Genomic DNA, 17336 nt, shown 5'->3' on the forward strand with positions numbered 1-17336 from the left:
TATTTGCAGCGTTCAATATTTCATGTAATTTTATTATGTGTATGACTTATGTTTTATGCAGCCTTCCATGTTCGATGTTAATCAAATGTATCTATATGTCATGTTTGTAGAGAAATGATGAAAAATAAAATAAAAATTTAGTATTAAGTTAACTGTATATATTTGTCATGTTCTTACTTCACCTTAAACATATCAATAAATCGTATTTCGGTTGAGAACAGGAGAATACTCTTATTGGCTAAATAAAGGAAATTCTTTTGCCAAAAAACTCATTATTTCTAGATATTATTTTATAATTTTTGGCTTCAATGTGTAAAATCATCAAATATATATGAATATTAAAAATAAATACAATAGCAAGCGTCTTTCGGTAAATTTCTATCATGTTAACTCCAGTTTAACCATATCCATAAATCGTATTTCGGTTGACGACGGGAGATAACTCTATTTGACTAAAAAAGGGAAATTCTTTTGTCAATAAAGTCATTATTTCTAAATATTTTTTTTATAATTTTTTACTACAATGCGTATATTCATTATATATACAAGATTATTTAAAAATAAATGCACTAGAAGGCGTCTTTCGGTAACTTTCATGCGTATTTCGGTAATTTTATCCGTCTTTCGGTAAATAATCGTATTTCGGTAAGTCTAGGGACCCCAAACAGCCTGCATGGTGGTACGGCTACCGGTCAACATTTTTTTTAATATTTATAAATGTGTTAAACCACAGTGTTCAGAAGCAAACTGCTTCTGGCATAAAATAATGTTAAAAAAACAACATTGTAGTTTTTTGACATTTTTATGTGTAGTTTTTGTTAGGGGAGTTTTATATTTCAGTAAAAGATTAATGTGACAACATTTGTCACTGAAGAACATATTCACATTTTATAAATCTTTTGCTTAAAAGGTCATGTTGTGGACAGTAAATCATCATTCTATATTCGTGCTAAGAAAGGCTTCTTAGATTTTACCGTGAAGTACATTTAAAAAAATGTGCTACGAGGAGAAAAAAGATGGGTGCTAGATTTTGAATTGACTTGAAGGCTAAATGAATGCAAAATACTTGCCAAAAACCCATTCGTTACCTCTCGGTCATTTTCCATCGCAAACTTGTATACGACCGAGGAGTTCCGAATGTTCAAAATACATGTATATGTACATGAGTTTGGTTGATATGTATGTGTTAACTTTTTTTACATTAGCAGTCAAATGTTTTTTCAAAACACGCGATTCCAAAATTTAAAACATTAGTTCTATCAACAAAGATGTTTTTTCTGTATTTCAAAAGGGGCAATTCCCTAAAGGTGTAGTCGGTCGGGAATAGCTATTCAAAACAAATGTATTGTCTGTTATGTCATACCGAATGAAAAGAAAAAATGATTTGAGTTGCAAACTCAATAAAGGTTTTCTATTTATTAAACCCTTGAATGAAGATCAAAATATTTTCGAGGCCCCATATTAACTGCGCGCGCGCTTTATGGTGTTTCTCCTTCCACATGCAACAATTTGATCTTTGAGCATTACGGTATACATAAGAAAAATGGATGGCATATTTAGAAAAAATACTCAAAGAAAATATGTGTTACTAAGGCAATACAATTGTCAATGAGCAAGTGTTGGTATTATTCTAGATCAAAGTATCAACCACCGCAAACAACACGTAATTTAACAGGTGTTCCTGATTTGAATCTTGTTCGGATTTATATTGAAAACCAATCTTTATGTATGATATAAAGCTTAAACACTATATACTTTAATTCTTTCCCGAGTGCGTGAATCAGTCCAGAGTAGGCTCATAAATGATTGCTCAGCACGTGAACATTTATCTACCACATGACCAGGCATGAGCCAGTATGATCTTGTGTCGGTGTTTGCTTATCAAGAACAAGAGTGCACACTTTGCCCGTTTTGGGTGACCATAAGACAATCCCGGTCACGTGGGCACTGATCGAGTTTTCGTGTAATTGAATTTTACACTGTTAGACTGCTAGAAACAACAACAACAAACTTCTGATATTTTTACAGGCACTTTGAATTGTTCAAACAATTCTGTTTTCGTCATAGAACACGAGGCAGTATCTTTTAGAACACACTCATTTATACTCATTTTCAATTTTCAAAACATTCATTTTATCAATTAAATACTTCAATTCAATTGCACCATTTTGATACTTTTGTTTTAGTTCACAGAAAACAATGAATTTCGTAAATGTGAATCCCTACGAACACATACCTCTGAACCCCTGTCCGCGAGTCCTTGACCAGACAAGGGACCTCACGGACGTCTGTTCCCGGCTCCCAGCCCCATCCCTCTACAAAAGACATCGGCTCTGCTGACGACGCTGCAGTTGGTGGTGTTGAAGATGATGATGATGAAGATGATGATGATGACGACGACGACGACGACGACGAAAAACAAGCTGCCATTCTAATAATAAATAAACTCTCAGAAATCTAACTCGAACTAACTCCGCCGGCTCGTGGTCTAATTCTCTTTATATACAGGTTAGGATGATACGCACCATCTGATTCGCAGGGGTGTAGCCGGATATTATTTTATTTTAACAAGCAACGGAAGCGATTCCCACAAATTCTACCATTTCTTACCAGCATAACTGAAAATGCTTACAATGTTGACTCGAGAAAAGATGGGGAGAAAAACAATTCAAACTTTATTTTGTATCACAAGCCTACGCCTTATAAAATTCAGACATCATTTTAAGGGCCTGGCATTTGCTAGAGCTACGCCCTAGGAGATAATTTTGAGTGTAAAACGTTTCTATACTTTTGTTAACGGGAATCTTTGATTTCATTCACTCAGGTGAAATCCCCGTGCTCTTTATTGTCCAAGCAGGTAAAATCGCTCGAAAATATTAATACATGTATATAGTGAAGAGGATTATGCTACATTATTATGTACATGTATGTGTATACATTTCCAATATCGCGTGATACATTGTCTATTGTTGCATGAATTCAAATAAGTTGACTAATTGTTACGAAAGAAGATTGTACTCAGAATTGGGTAAAATGCGTTCGCATTGTTTTCGGACCATATAACTACTGTATGCCTTTTGCAAATATGCCTGATAATATATAATCAACTATTTCGTGTGTCTTGATGTGATTTCTTTTCAAGTAAGACATATATTCAATAAGATAATGAAAAGGAAATAGTGAATTTATGGTGACATATAATTGCCTTTTGAGCTGTACAACATTAACAGGATAACTTGTTATGGTTTGCGAATTTCACTTATGCACCAGTCAATTGTAACCACGCCCCCCAGGTCCAGCGAATAGCGGGGACTTTGACTTTCGGTCCAGCCAACCCCGGCTAAAATCCCCGCCCTGCGGAGACGAACAGATGATAAAATCACCGCCAAATGACCCCGAACCCCAGGGACCCTAGGTAAGGCCCAATCCTCGCTATAATTAAAGCGAAGACAAAACCACCGCATTCACCCGGCACTGCGGGGCCACCTAAAAGGTAAAAACACGGCCCATTTTCCCCGGCTATCCCAGGTATACCCCCGGACCTGGTGGGCCGTAGTTACAATTGACTGGTGCATTAATGAGTAGCATACTACCACTTACTAAGTGAAATTCGCCGATCGTGGCTAGATCTATTTATTTGAATAATTATATTTATAAATAAGTGGCAACACGAATCTTATCTTGTTATTAACCAGTTATAATGTAACTTATTAAGTGATAGTCGCACGGAAGTATATTACAAAACAAATTCAATTACATTTGTAAGCATCAGCCACAATTCGAATTTAAATGTGTTTTGTTTGTGCTATTTCCTTGCATTTCATCTATGTCGGATATTTATCTCGAATATTTTCAGATAACCTGAAGACTTCGACATAACGAGTTCGACTGTAGTTTACTGTATATGGTTAGAAGGCGACATTGACGTGGGCCTGCTTTTTAAGGAGTTATATTTTGGTGTCATTGTGCTTGCGCGTCCATTTCTGGTTGTAAATGCAATCATGTTGAAAAAATCAGAATGTGATTAAAGTCGAACACTGTTGGCTCGAACTCGCTTTGCTCGATTTCGTTGTTGGCTCGAACTAGCTTTGTTCGATTTTGTTTTTGGCTCGAACTAGCTTTGCTCGATTTCGTTGTTGGCTCGAACTCGCTTTGCTAGATTTCGTTGTAGGCTCGAACTGGATGTTGAGGACCGATTTCTTATTTCAGAAGGTAAGCATTCCCGCATAACTCAAAATTCCCGGGGTTCGAGGTATATTCGCCGGTCCATCGGGGTAAGAGCCAAAGGGGTTCGACTGTATATTATATTTAAACAGTACATTTATCTGCATATGAAACCAGGTGTTTAATTATAGGTAGTGCGAGTGTTTCCCAGGCGTGTTTGTTCTGTAATGTATGATTAGCTTGAGTGTGAATACTTATTATCCTGTCATTTTACTAACCTAATTGCTGTGTTCACGTTCTATGCACAATTTATTAAATCCTTTGTCCCTTTCATTTTTTCTTTATGTTATTCCACATTTGCTTCTCGTAAGAGAAATACCGAAATTCTATACTCAATACTAAATTTTTCAATATCATAAAGACATCATAGCTGTGCTGTTTTTTTTCTCCATATATGAATAAACTAAATATCGAACCCATCACGGCGTTTACAAAGTAATACGCCAAAAGGTTGAATTTTGCTCCCCGACGGGGAATCGAACCCCGGTCTCCCGCGTGACAAGGGTTAGTTATTCATTATACGTGTAAATACAGCTATTATTCGTACAAATTACGCTAAGCAAACATTTCTGTTACGATATAACAATATAAGAAAATATAGGAAAACAGGTATTGTCTTTTTGTTTACTGGTAAAACATATCTTAATAAAACGTTCAACATATACTTGGCGTTCCAAGGGAAATATTGACAGGTTTAATGTTTAGTTCAGCATCAATAAATCCAGTCTTTTATATACACATTTATAGCAGACCGATTTACCTGAGTGATTTATCTTTCATGATAACATTAAAAATCAACATAATTATACATTAAATGCATACCGTGCATTTTTACTCGGTAAACCTCGTTTCCGCAAAACATCCTACGCTCGGGTCGGTATAAATCTATCTTACACTCTCGGCTATGAAAGATTATTTTCATCTTACTCTTTTAACATTTTACCTTAAGCTTTTATGCTTATATCATAGGCTTTCAAACTTATATCTCAAGTCCTTTTATACAGTCTTATATCGCAGGTTTTTATCTCAGACTTTCAAACTTTTATCTCAAGTCTTTTTATACTTATATCACAGGTACTATACTTATATCAGGCGTTCAAACTTTTATCTCAAGTTTTTTTATACAAATATTGCAATCTTCGTACTTATATCCCAGGCGTTCATGCTTTTCAAGTTTTCATATCTATTATAAATGCGGCAGGACTAATTCTACACCGCCACAACTTCAGCGATATCGTAGGTGACGCACGGCGTCCGTGTTATCGTAGATGAATCAGGGTTTTGCGTAATCGTAGGTGAGGCACGGATTCCGCGTTATCTTAGGTGAGGCATGACTTCCCCGTTATCATAGGTGAATAACGTCTTTCGCGTCATCGTAGGTGAATCAGGGTTCCGCATTTTAGAAGTTAAGGCACAGCTCCCGCGTTATCGCAGGTGATGCATGGCTTCCGCTTTATCGTAGGTGAGGCACAGTTTCCGCGTTATCGAAGGTGAGGCACAGTTTCTGCGTTTTCGTAGTTGAGGCATGACTTTCGCGTTATCGTAGGTGAGAAATGGCTTCCGCGTTAGCGTAGGTAAGACACGGTTTCCACCTTATCGTAGGTGAGGCACGGCTTCCGCTTTATCGTAGATGAGCCACGGCTTCCGCGTTATCGTAAGTGAGGCAGGGCTTCCGCTTAATGGTTGGTAAGGCACGTCTTCCCCGTTGTTGTTGAATAGGCACGTTTACCGCGTCATCGTAGGTGCGATATGACTTCCGCGTTACCGTAGGTTAGGCACGATTTTCGCGTTATCGAAGTTTAGGCATGGTTACCGCATTATCGTAGGTGAGGCACGGCTTCCGCGTTATCGAAGTTGGGGCATGGTTAACGCATTATCGTAGGTGAGGCACGGCTTCCGCGTTATCGCAGTTGAGGCATGGTTACAGCATTATCGTAGGTGAGGCACGGCTTCCGCGTTATCGCAGTTGAGGCATGGTTAACGCATTCTCGTAGGTGAGGCACGGCTTCCGCGTTATCGCAGTTGAGGCATGGTGATGGCATCATCGTAGGTGAGGCACGGCTTCCCCGTTATCGTAGTTGAGGCATGGTTACCGCATGCTCGTAGGTGAGGCACGGCTTCCGCGTTATCGCAGGTGAGGCACAGATTCCGCATAATTGTAGGAGAGGCAGGGCTTCCCCGTTATCTAAGATGAGGCACGGCTTCCCCGTTATCTAAGATGAGGCACGGCTTCCGCGTTATCGTTGGTGAGGCACGGCTTCCGCGTTATCGTAGGTGAGCCACGGCTTCCGCGTTATCGTTGGTAAGACACGTCTTTCCCGTTGTTGTTGGATAGGTACGGTTACCGCTTTATCGTAGTTGAGGCATGGTTACCGCATTATCGTAGGTGAGGCATGTCTTTCGCGTCATCGCAGGTGAGGCACAGCTTCCGGATAATTGTAGGTGAGGCACGGCTTCCCCGTTATCGTAGATGAGACACGGCTTCCGCGCTATCGAAGGTGGGGCACGGCTTCCGCTTTATCGTAAGTGAGACACGGTTTACACGTTAACGTAGATGAGCCACGGCTTCCGCGTTATCGTGATGAGGCATGGCTTCCGCGTTATCGTAGGTGAGGCACGGCTACCGCGTTATCGTTGGTAAGGCACGTCTTTCCCGTTGCTGTTGGATATGCACGGTTACCCCGTCATCTTAGGTGAGATATGACTTCCACGTTTCCGTAGGTTAGGCACGACTTCCGCGTTATAGTAGTTGAGTCATGGTGACCGCATTATCGTAGGTGAGGCATGGCTTCCGCGTTATCGCAGGTGAGGCACAGCTTCTGCGTTATCGTTGGTGATGCACGGCTTTCGGATAATTGTAGGTGATGCACGGCTTCCCCGTAATCGTAGATTATGCACGGCTTCTGCGTTACTGTAGGTGAGGCACGGATTCTCCGTCATCGTAGGTGAGGCACGGCTTCCGTGTTATCGCAGGTGAGGCACGGCTTCTGCGTTATCGTAGATGAGGCACGGTATACCCGTTAGCGTAGGAGAGGCTCGGCTTCCGCGTTATCGTAGGTGAGGCACACCTTCCCTGTTATCATTGGTGATGCATGGTTTCCGCGTTAGCGTAGGTGAGGCATGGCTTCCGCGTTATCGTAGGTGAGGCACGGCTTCCGCGTTATCGTAGATGAGGCACGGTATAACCGTTAGCGTAGGAGAGGCATGGCTTCCGCGTTATCGTAGATGAGGCACAGCTTCCGCGTGATTGTAGGTGTGGCACGGCTCTCGCGTTATCGTACGTGAGGTACGGCTAAAAGTTATCGTAGGTGAGGTACGGCTTCCGCGTTATCGTATGGGAGGCACGGCGTTAGCGTAATTAAGACACGGCTAAGACTGTGAAATATTATCTTTCATTCATTGATAAATCACCGGGGAGCATAGAATTAAACTGATGTGAACAAAAACTCTTATGTCTGTTGGTAAATAGTCATTTAAATACAATATGAGTTTGTGTCTCAGCTTAATGGTTGATCACTTGGATTGTGGTAAGTATCAATGAATAACAGAAAGTTGTCTTTCTCAGTTCTTGGATAGATCTTGAACTATACATTATTAATAAGCCAATTTTAACACAGCTGTAGCTTTATTTTACATTTTGCAACGCATTGCAAGTTATACTAAATAATGCATAAAATATGCGTATAAGAATGACGACGTATTTTAGATTTGACGTTTCCGTTTAGTGTATCAAATATATGTCTCAAATAGCCTCACAACAATGGTAAAATCTTCGGCTTTTGTGTTTTTGTTTGAAAAGACCTTTGACGTCAGAGCCTAATCGATACTAAGTTTGTTTTTTGACGCTTTAATGAAGTTTAAATATATTACTAACATCACAAAGGCAAAACTCTTCCAAAATGTAAAACTGCTGTGAATGAATACGTTCTTTGATACTTAGTATTCATTGTTACTTAAGCGAGATAACTGCATTGTAACCTTCACACCGCGTTAGTAACGGTTACCTCCCTTGCTGTATGATCCTGAGGTTTGTTATAGATATATAACAATGTATTTGAATAATTGTACTACGATGGACTTTCAGTGGTTTACCAGTAGGGTATATCACACGATGACGTTTTATAAATGACTATAAGCTTCAAAATTTTCGACAGGGTTCTCGGAGTATCATGGGAGCAGTCACCACACGGATACACTAACTTCAGGGAACTAGCTCTCTGAAAAATCAATGCCAAAACCTACGTGGTATAGCCGCGGTTACCAACGATAATCACGAAATGAAAAACGTATATATTGCAATACTCATTTGCAATATGCTTCGGCTGTAATGTTATATAGTTTCTATTTATTATTTGAACTCATGCTTATTTGAATCTCTGGTACAATGCAAAACACGCTTAGTTATTTAAGGGTTTCGCTTTCGAGCTAGATTAACTATATAAGTATGTGGACATTATTATCACCCCGTATACAGAATAAGTCGTCCTTCCATGTCTTTATACAAGAAGGATACTGTATAGGACTTTTGAGAACATATCTGAACAGGTTCTCTAATTTAACGTACATAATGTAGATATTTTGTAACATATGTATTATTGGTTATTTTTACATTCATTAAACTCTGTATTTAGTTGATTAGAGTAGCAATGTCAGTGCCTTAATGTAGCATTAGATATGCACAACCTTAAACGCTGATGGCATTCCTACAGTATTTGCATGCGGAGCAGGCCTTACACAATCAAATCCAACCTTCTTGCAGGTGTATGTTACTGTATTAGGGCAGACAGTTTTACAAGCGCACTGTACAACTTTTATAATATGAGCTTGAACTGGTGCTGTTTCAGTTGTCACTGGATATAGTAGTTTGTTACTCACTACTTCCCAACCCCTCTCTACCGGGTTCAAAACAGTGTGTCTTTTCCAGTCCTGACCTTGTAGAAATACCCGCAATCTGTAATAGTGCGTATAGTGTGGACATTAATGCTGATCTTTTAGTAACGTCTCGTGATTGACGCTCTATGCTGTTTCATCCATGACCAAGAGTAAAAAGCGCTCGAAGGAAGAGGCGTCGCCAGGATCAACCGCAGACCAGCCGGACAAATGTCAAAGTATGTCGAGCAAAACCCCGCCGCCTTCCGGAACCGTAACCTCGGAGGCGCTGACGCCCCCGCCAGGTTTCTCCCCAGCTACAGGAGCTACCCCCATAATTATAAAGTTTGTCTTGATTAAATGCAAAGTTATCCAAAAAAAGATAAATTTAGTTAACAGTGATATGTTTTTCATTGTTCGTCTAAATAACGTTTTGTTTCTACACATTCAAGGTAAGCACCATTATATGTCAAATATGTTTATAAAAATCTAGAACTAGGGGATGCTTAAGGAGGGTGTCCTACGTATTTGGTGTTTTCCGAATCATAAGTGCGGCAAATGTGTGATGCGGAATGAAATGGCGGTGTTCTTAGTGTATTAGGAAGATATTTTCACCTATTAAGTTATATCAATTTCTCGCAATATAAATACGCCGACCCGGAGGCCACACGTGTAAGCTTCTCTCATTTTTTGCACCTATGTTTTAGAGGCATTAACAAAAAGTTATACATATTCATTAACAACAGGACCAATTAGGACCCGGAAATATCGCAAAATGACGATGGTTTACAGTTTTTTTCAATCGGCTAAGCCATTTATTAAAGTGTTATGCTTTACCATGATTATTGATTTGAATTATAAATCATGTCGACTGTAAGGCTAAAATATGTTCACTATGCTTTATCAAGTTCGTTTACAGGGCCTGGCAATAAAGACAAAGCTGTTAATTATGATTCCGAGTATCTTTGAGGGTTGATGTTAGAGAATCCTTCTATTGTATGGAATACAATTAAACTCTTTGAACGCATAAGGCTGAAGGTTGTGTTATACTGACTCAAAGCCATATTATAGCATCGTTGACTGCGTATTTGTAATGCAAAATTTCCTACCAGATACAGTAGTATTCTATTCTAGCAATTCAAATATAAGCGCATAAAATAATTACTCTTTATACCAATGTAAGAACTATGATGAAGCACGAATGGAAGGTGTATTTATATTGCGCGAAAAGTGATATATCTTACTTACCAGGTGAATATATCCAACTTAAACACCATTTTAACTTTAGTTGAAATGTGTGTTCAATTTTGATCTGTTCACAGCAAAAATGACGTTTTCGTATCTTGTCATTCTGAAACTTGAAGCATTCTTTATCTTGCAATGTTTTTCTATAAAATGACTGAAATAAATCAATAAAAATAGTTCATGATTGTCCGATGACCTGCTCATGTCGTTTGAGTTGGCTGTCGTTGGTGTTTGTGTTTCCCATGCAGTTGGTTGGTCTTGAACAAGCGCCAGTCAGAGGTGATCCGTCCACACCTTGATCACTCTACCTGTGGCTTAGACCGCACTGCCACTGTGTCAGTCCACAATCCACCTTTACACATCATTACATTTATATAATCCGATAAGGGTAATACGCTTACTTGAATACCTTGCATCCCTTGTAAATAAACGTGTTCTGTATGACAAACATTTGAACAGCCAAAGAATGAAAACATTCTGTATATTAATTAACCCAGTACAGTCGATCAATACATATCATGTTCTTATAAATGGTAAGCGAAAGATCACTGAAGTTGGAAAGTAACTAACATTTATTTTGAGCTTTAACTTATGTTCTAACTCTTAAATTAAAGAAATAATGGTAAGCCACAACTGGTCCTTGGTTAAAAACATACAAGTACATCTATTCATCGGTCTATCTGCCACTAATGATGCAGAGAAAAGTGTAAGTGAAAACTAATTAATAAATCTCAATATGTAATATATTCATAAATAAGTATGTCTGTTGTGTTCTGATAAACAACTACCGCTCCAAAAAATAGTCATGTCCACATAACTCCACAAACGAAAAGCACAACGTCCATTTAAAATTTATGAAAAATGGTCAGCAAATTATAAATCATTAAAGAAATCGAATGTCAAAATATAGCGACGGATTTGCAGACACATGCAGTTTATAAAGTATCGCGATTAAATCCGCGCAAATTGACAAAATATTGCAACGTGAAATACCTCAGCTATTAAAACTATACATACATTTTGGTAAACACATTAGGACGTCGCTCACAACTTTAAATGCTGCTAACGCATGCATGGTATAGCCAACATGGATGTTATATATTATTGTTCAGATTCTACAGTGTTTGCACTCTGTTTCTTTATTAGATGAAAGCGGGCATATATTGCCATGTGCGTATTTGTGCCTTATTGATTGTCTGCAATGACGTCGTACATTATATGCAGTCCTATAATATGGCTGTTTCCTTGTTATGTGATGTAGCAAGAGTTTTATATAACATAATATGTTTAAAGGCACATTAAGGTGGAACGCGACTATGAATTTTTTTTCGAGTTACTGTCTGAAAATTGGTATACGAATAGAAGAGCATATGCCCAATTAGGGACTGTTTTTACTTTTTCAATATTCGGAACGGTTTTGAAACTATGACTCCTCAAAATATACCACTGACGTCAATTTTGAGACGTCTCTCATATTTTTGCGTTCCAGCTACAATAACCGATAATTTCACCAATTCTTCGTTTACCGCTTAGAAATTTAAACCTCAAGTGCGTCTTGTAAAAACGTTCACGCTCATATATTTTTCTTTCTATTGTTTTACGTTATTTATTTAAAATTCGTCTTTAACGTCATTTTTCGCGGGAAAAACGGCGTCGTGTTTTGCTGAAAAAAGTGCGCCTTTCTTTAATTCTTGAAAAAACTGCTCGTTTAATTTTTGATTTTTTTAAATACATGTATTCAATGTTTTATTACAAATCGCCCGATATCAAAAAAAGGGTACCTCACCGACTTCGTTTTTGCGCAGTATCAAATAATCTAACCCCTATACCTGTTTTTTTTCATTACGTATTGTTATAAAACGTTTAGCATGACGTAAATCGAACTATTATTTACGCTAATAAGAGCTTAGTTTTGAATAAACCACTGATCAATAACATATAACAGTTGTTGTTAATTTTAGTTAGATTGATAATTCAACATTGTTTTCTTCTGTTGAATTACGAATAGTTAACATTTTTAAATAACTAAAGCACTGATTGTAAATGAACTATAGTTAAAGTGACATGCTTATCCAAAATCCATGCATAAACATGTATAACAAGATCAATTTTGTCTAATAAAACTTTAACTTCTTACTCAATTATGCATTTATGGAAAAATTAATTACTGATTACAAGATTTTAACCGCGTGTTTAATAATAGAATGCACAAAAATATTAAATTATTGGTGAATGCTAAAATATTTACTGTGGTCTACTCTAATCTCAAAATGTAAAAATACCATGTTTAATGCTCATTTCTTTCAAATCAACTCGGTATTTCTCATAAGAACCTTTGTTTTCGACAAGATTTCTGCATCCAAGCGTCAGATCACATACGACCTTACTTTCATGAAAGTCAAATAGACTTATTTTATTTGCATGTAGAATGTAAGCTTTTTATTTATACTTATATATAGCTATATCCTACCTATATAAATATTATGACAACAATATGCTATACTTTTAAACTGAACTATTATTGTATATACTATTATTTATGTTCTATGTCTATCAATGTTTGGATATATTATGAATATGTCCAGCCATGGGGAAATTAAGATATTGAGTTGAGTTGAGATGGGAGAGTAAGTGTGCATCTTATATAAGCTCATTTTGTTAAGGGTTGTTATAGCACGCACGCACGCACGCACGCACGCACGCACGCACGCACGCACACACACACACGATTATACGCACGCCCATAACCACGCACACACACGCACGCGCACACACACGCTCTCAAACGCATGTACGCTCTCACACGCAGGCATGTATGTACACACGCCCGCACGCACGCACGCGTGTACAATAGCACGGCAGGGACATTGAGTGCGGGATAAGGTAGCTATGTAGTAATGTAATGACAAATAGTAATGACAAAAACCGCGGGAACGAAATGACGCCGCGTGAGTCTTGGCGCGGGTAGGCGCGGGCGGAGATGACGTCTGATTCTAAATAACTAATATAAAGTAAGAGTTTCCATGGAAACTGTGGCCGTCTATATGATTTTATTACCTTAAATGATTAACCTAAATAGGTACCGGACACAACGTAGTATGAATAAGCTCCTGGCATATTGATGGTTAAGTTAATAGATGTATAAAGCATGAAATAATTGGTAGTATGCCTTACTTGAAAATGACTGTATGTTTCAACTAGTAATTTGTTTAAATATGATTTATCGTCTCAGCCGTTGTCATCTGCTCTTAGAAGCATCAAGGCCAGGTGGTTGTTATCGTTATAGTGAAGTTCTTCAAATCCATACGCATCGCATTTAGAGGTACATGCAGCGGTCGTTGTAGTAAAAGTCAAAGGGGCAGCGATCTGCCCAATACCACAGCTGGAGCCATAGCAGCAGGTCTGGTACTGGTAACATGTACTTCCGCTGATTAAGTCGGGTAACAGCCAATCTTTGTAATCACACCGCCACCCGTAATATATATTTACTTTCTCGTTATGACATATAAGAACACCTCTCCAAATTGTTTTCGGTGAGAGGATTCGGCATAACAACACATTCGTTGCTGCTTCCATTTGCCTGTTATAGAATGCATCATAACAGCATTCTGTTGTGCAGCAAACGTTCTTAGCAAGCGCATTCGGAACACCTTGGCCATTTTCCATCCAAAACAACCTTGGATGTATATGGACGGTTTGCAATGTCAAAAATATTTACATTTAACTTCGCTATAAGTGGTCACGTAGTATTTTCAATTTCGAAGTTAAACACGACCGAAGTGTTCCAAATGGTGCCTGTGTAGTTACACGTCTGGAGCACTCATAGATAAAGTGTGTTTTTATTGTCTCTGTAAAATAGGTTCAAACTCGTTTCATACACACACATTCGTCTGTACACATGCTCCCCATTTTACTGGGTTTCATTTTCACTGGAGCACTAGGTTCATGATTACAGTTAGTCGTCTGTACACATGCTCCCCATTTTACTGGGTTTCATTTTCACTAGAGCACTAGGTTCATGATTACAGTTAGTCGTCTGTACACATGCTCCCCATTTTACTGTGTTTCATTTTCACTAGAGCACTAGGTTCATGATTACAGTTAGTCGTCTGTACACATGCTCCCCATTTAACTGTGTTTCATTTTCACTGGAGCACTAGGTTCATGATTACAGTTAGTCGTCTGTACACATGCTCCCCATTTTACTGTGTTTCATTTTCACTAGAGCACTAGGTTCATGATTACAGTTCGTCGTTTGACACATGCTCCCCATTTTAATACTGTGTTTCATTTTCACTGGAGCACTAGGTTCATGATTACAGTTAGTCGTCTGTACACATGCTCCCCATTTTACTGTGTTTCATTTTCACTAGAGCACTAGGTTCATGATTACAGTTAGTCGTCTGAGTCTAGACTCACACACAGAAAAGCACTTTTATGAAGTAAAAATCACATCTTGATTCCATTTCAAGTACATAAATATATGTAAATTAATGATAAAACATTTACATAGCAATATAATTTAGCCAAGTTCACCAGACTTGACAACAGCCGTGAACAGGCATAAGTATTAGAGCTCATATAAAATAGTTTCTTGTTAACACTTAATATAAAGATTCTTGTATCTTGTATCTTGTATTAGAGGACTGGTGCGTCCTAAAAAACTTTACAGTGATCAACTATCATCTCTATAAGCTAGAAATATCGTGTTTTCTGTACCTTTTTTTCAAATTAAGCACGGCATCCTTCAGAAGAACCCCGCTATTTATTAATCATTTTCTGTAAATTAAACATTTGTAATGAGTATGGTACTCATTTTGCACACTCACCTAGGGTTATAAGTTTAGAAAACTTCAATGTTTGGAATATGTCGACGTCTGTACTCATTTGTCTTATCATATAAACATTGTATTGTCAAAGAAAGTCAATCATTGTACTGTTGTTCTCATTTTATTTTCACACCAAAGTCCATAAACAATTTCCATGCAAACTAGTAATAAAACTTAGGATAGAACAAAGGGAAGTAACTAGTATTAGCGATAAATGCAGTTTACTATGTAGTTATCTCCCTCGAATAACCGCTGGATGGAGTTTGATAAAATGGATTGTTTTATCTCAAGTGTCTTGATTTTGTGTACAAACACGTGTGTGTGTGTGGGGTGGGGGGTATCATTGACAATTAACGTGGTGTTTACATGGCTGAAGTCATTCATGTTCATCAGTTCATCCATGCATAACTCAATATAAAAGTGTGTAGCTAATTCTAGTAGCTATAGATGTCGACTGTTCTGATAAATATTTAGGAGTGTTCTTTCTCAAAGACGTCGTTATTCTCATTTATTACAAGTTACAATTCAACACTGATTACTTTTAAACCTGGGAAGACTTTTGCTTTAGGCATAATGCGAACCCTGCCCTTGTGTTCAAAACATATTTACCCTTGTCGACATATCTATTAAATACGTCGATACAAAACTTTGACATTGCCACATATAATCTATCCCGTCAATTCGACATACAAGAAGGTAACGCATCATCAGAATAAACAATTCAAACGCGCCCATACACGAAGAAAACTTTTAACATCGACAACTGTTTGATTGATTTTCTTTATCTTGCATGTCACCAAACAAGAAAGCAACATCTTCTGCTTATACACGTATCATGCAGAGGCGGTTCGAGGACTTTCTAAACTGAGGGGCACAACGAATTATAAACATATCAAACTTTTTTGAATGCACTATTTTAATCATATAATGGCAATAATATCTGTCTTCATTGTCAATAATGTTTGGCAGATAAATGAATTAAAAAGATATCATTTACTGAGATAAACCTTTCAAAAAACAACAAAGATATCTAGCCGTTTTGGGGAATCGAACAAGCGTCGACCGATTATCAGACTACTTTTGATCAGTTATCTGTGTAAAATGCGGCGCCTTTTTATCGAATGTTCGGGAACCGATGCCATTTTTCAAAAGACTTTTTCGTTTCGTATACATGTTCTTTATAATACTCGATAACCAGGTTGTTTATTTGCTCAAATGTTTATATATAAATAAAAACTGAATTGGGGCAAAGCAACTTATTTGTACAGTTAAATCAATAAAGATGTGCCCCCAAAAAACATTACTTGCCGGCCAGCTGGGGAGGGGGCACGGGCCCTATGTCCCCTGGTATGATTTACATGATGAGAACATTGTCACAGAAAATTCAGTTACATGTCACTATATATACGAGTACACTAACATTTCATATCGAAACACTTGAATATAACAAATGTATACAGTATAAAACGGCGTTTATTCATCGACGAAAAAATAAAATCTGCCGTTAAAGTGAAAGAGTACCTTACAAATAATACATGTAAACATTGATGATGATGTCATGCAAATCCAATTAATTTCAATTTTTTAAACATCACTCCGTATAAAGGATATCAGTATTTGGTGTATTATTGTAGTTCTATAGTGATTCAGTGAGATTGCATAACGTACACGTCATACCAGGGTATGTTCTACTGTGATTCAGTGAGGTTGCATTACGTACACGTCATACCAGGGTATGTTCTACTGTGATTCAGTGAGATTGCATAACGTACACGTCATACCAGGGTATGTTCTACTGTGATTCAGTGAGATTGCATTACGTACACGTCATACCAGGGTATGTTCTACTGTGATTCAGTGAGGTTGCATTACGTACACGTCATACCAGGGTATGTTCTACTGTGATTCAGTGAGGTTGCATTACGTACACGTCATACCGGGGTAAGTTGTACCGTGATTCAGTGAGATTGCATTACGTACACGTCATACCATGGTATGTTCTACAGTGATTCAATGAGATTGCATTACGTACACGTCATACCAGGGTATGTTCTACAGTGATTCAGTGAGATTCCATTACGTACACGTCATATCAGGGTTTGTTCTACTGTGATTCAGTGAGATTGCATTACGCACACGTCATACCAGGGTATGTTCTACCGTGATTCA

The sequence above is a fragment of the Mya arenaria genome, chromosome 2 (assembly GCF_026914265.1).
Source record: "Mya arenaria isolate MELC-2E11 chromosome 2, ASM2691426v1".
In the NCBI taxonomy this organism is placed as follows: domain Eukaryota; kingdom Metazoa; phylum Mollusca; class Bivalvia; order Myida; family Myidae; genus Mya; species Mya arenaria.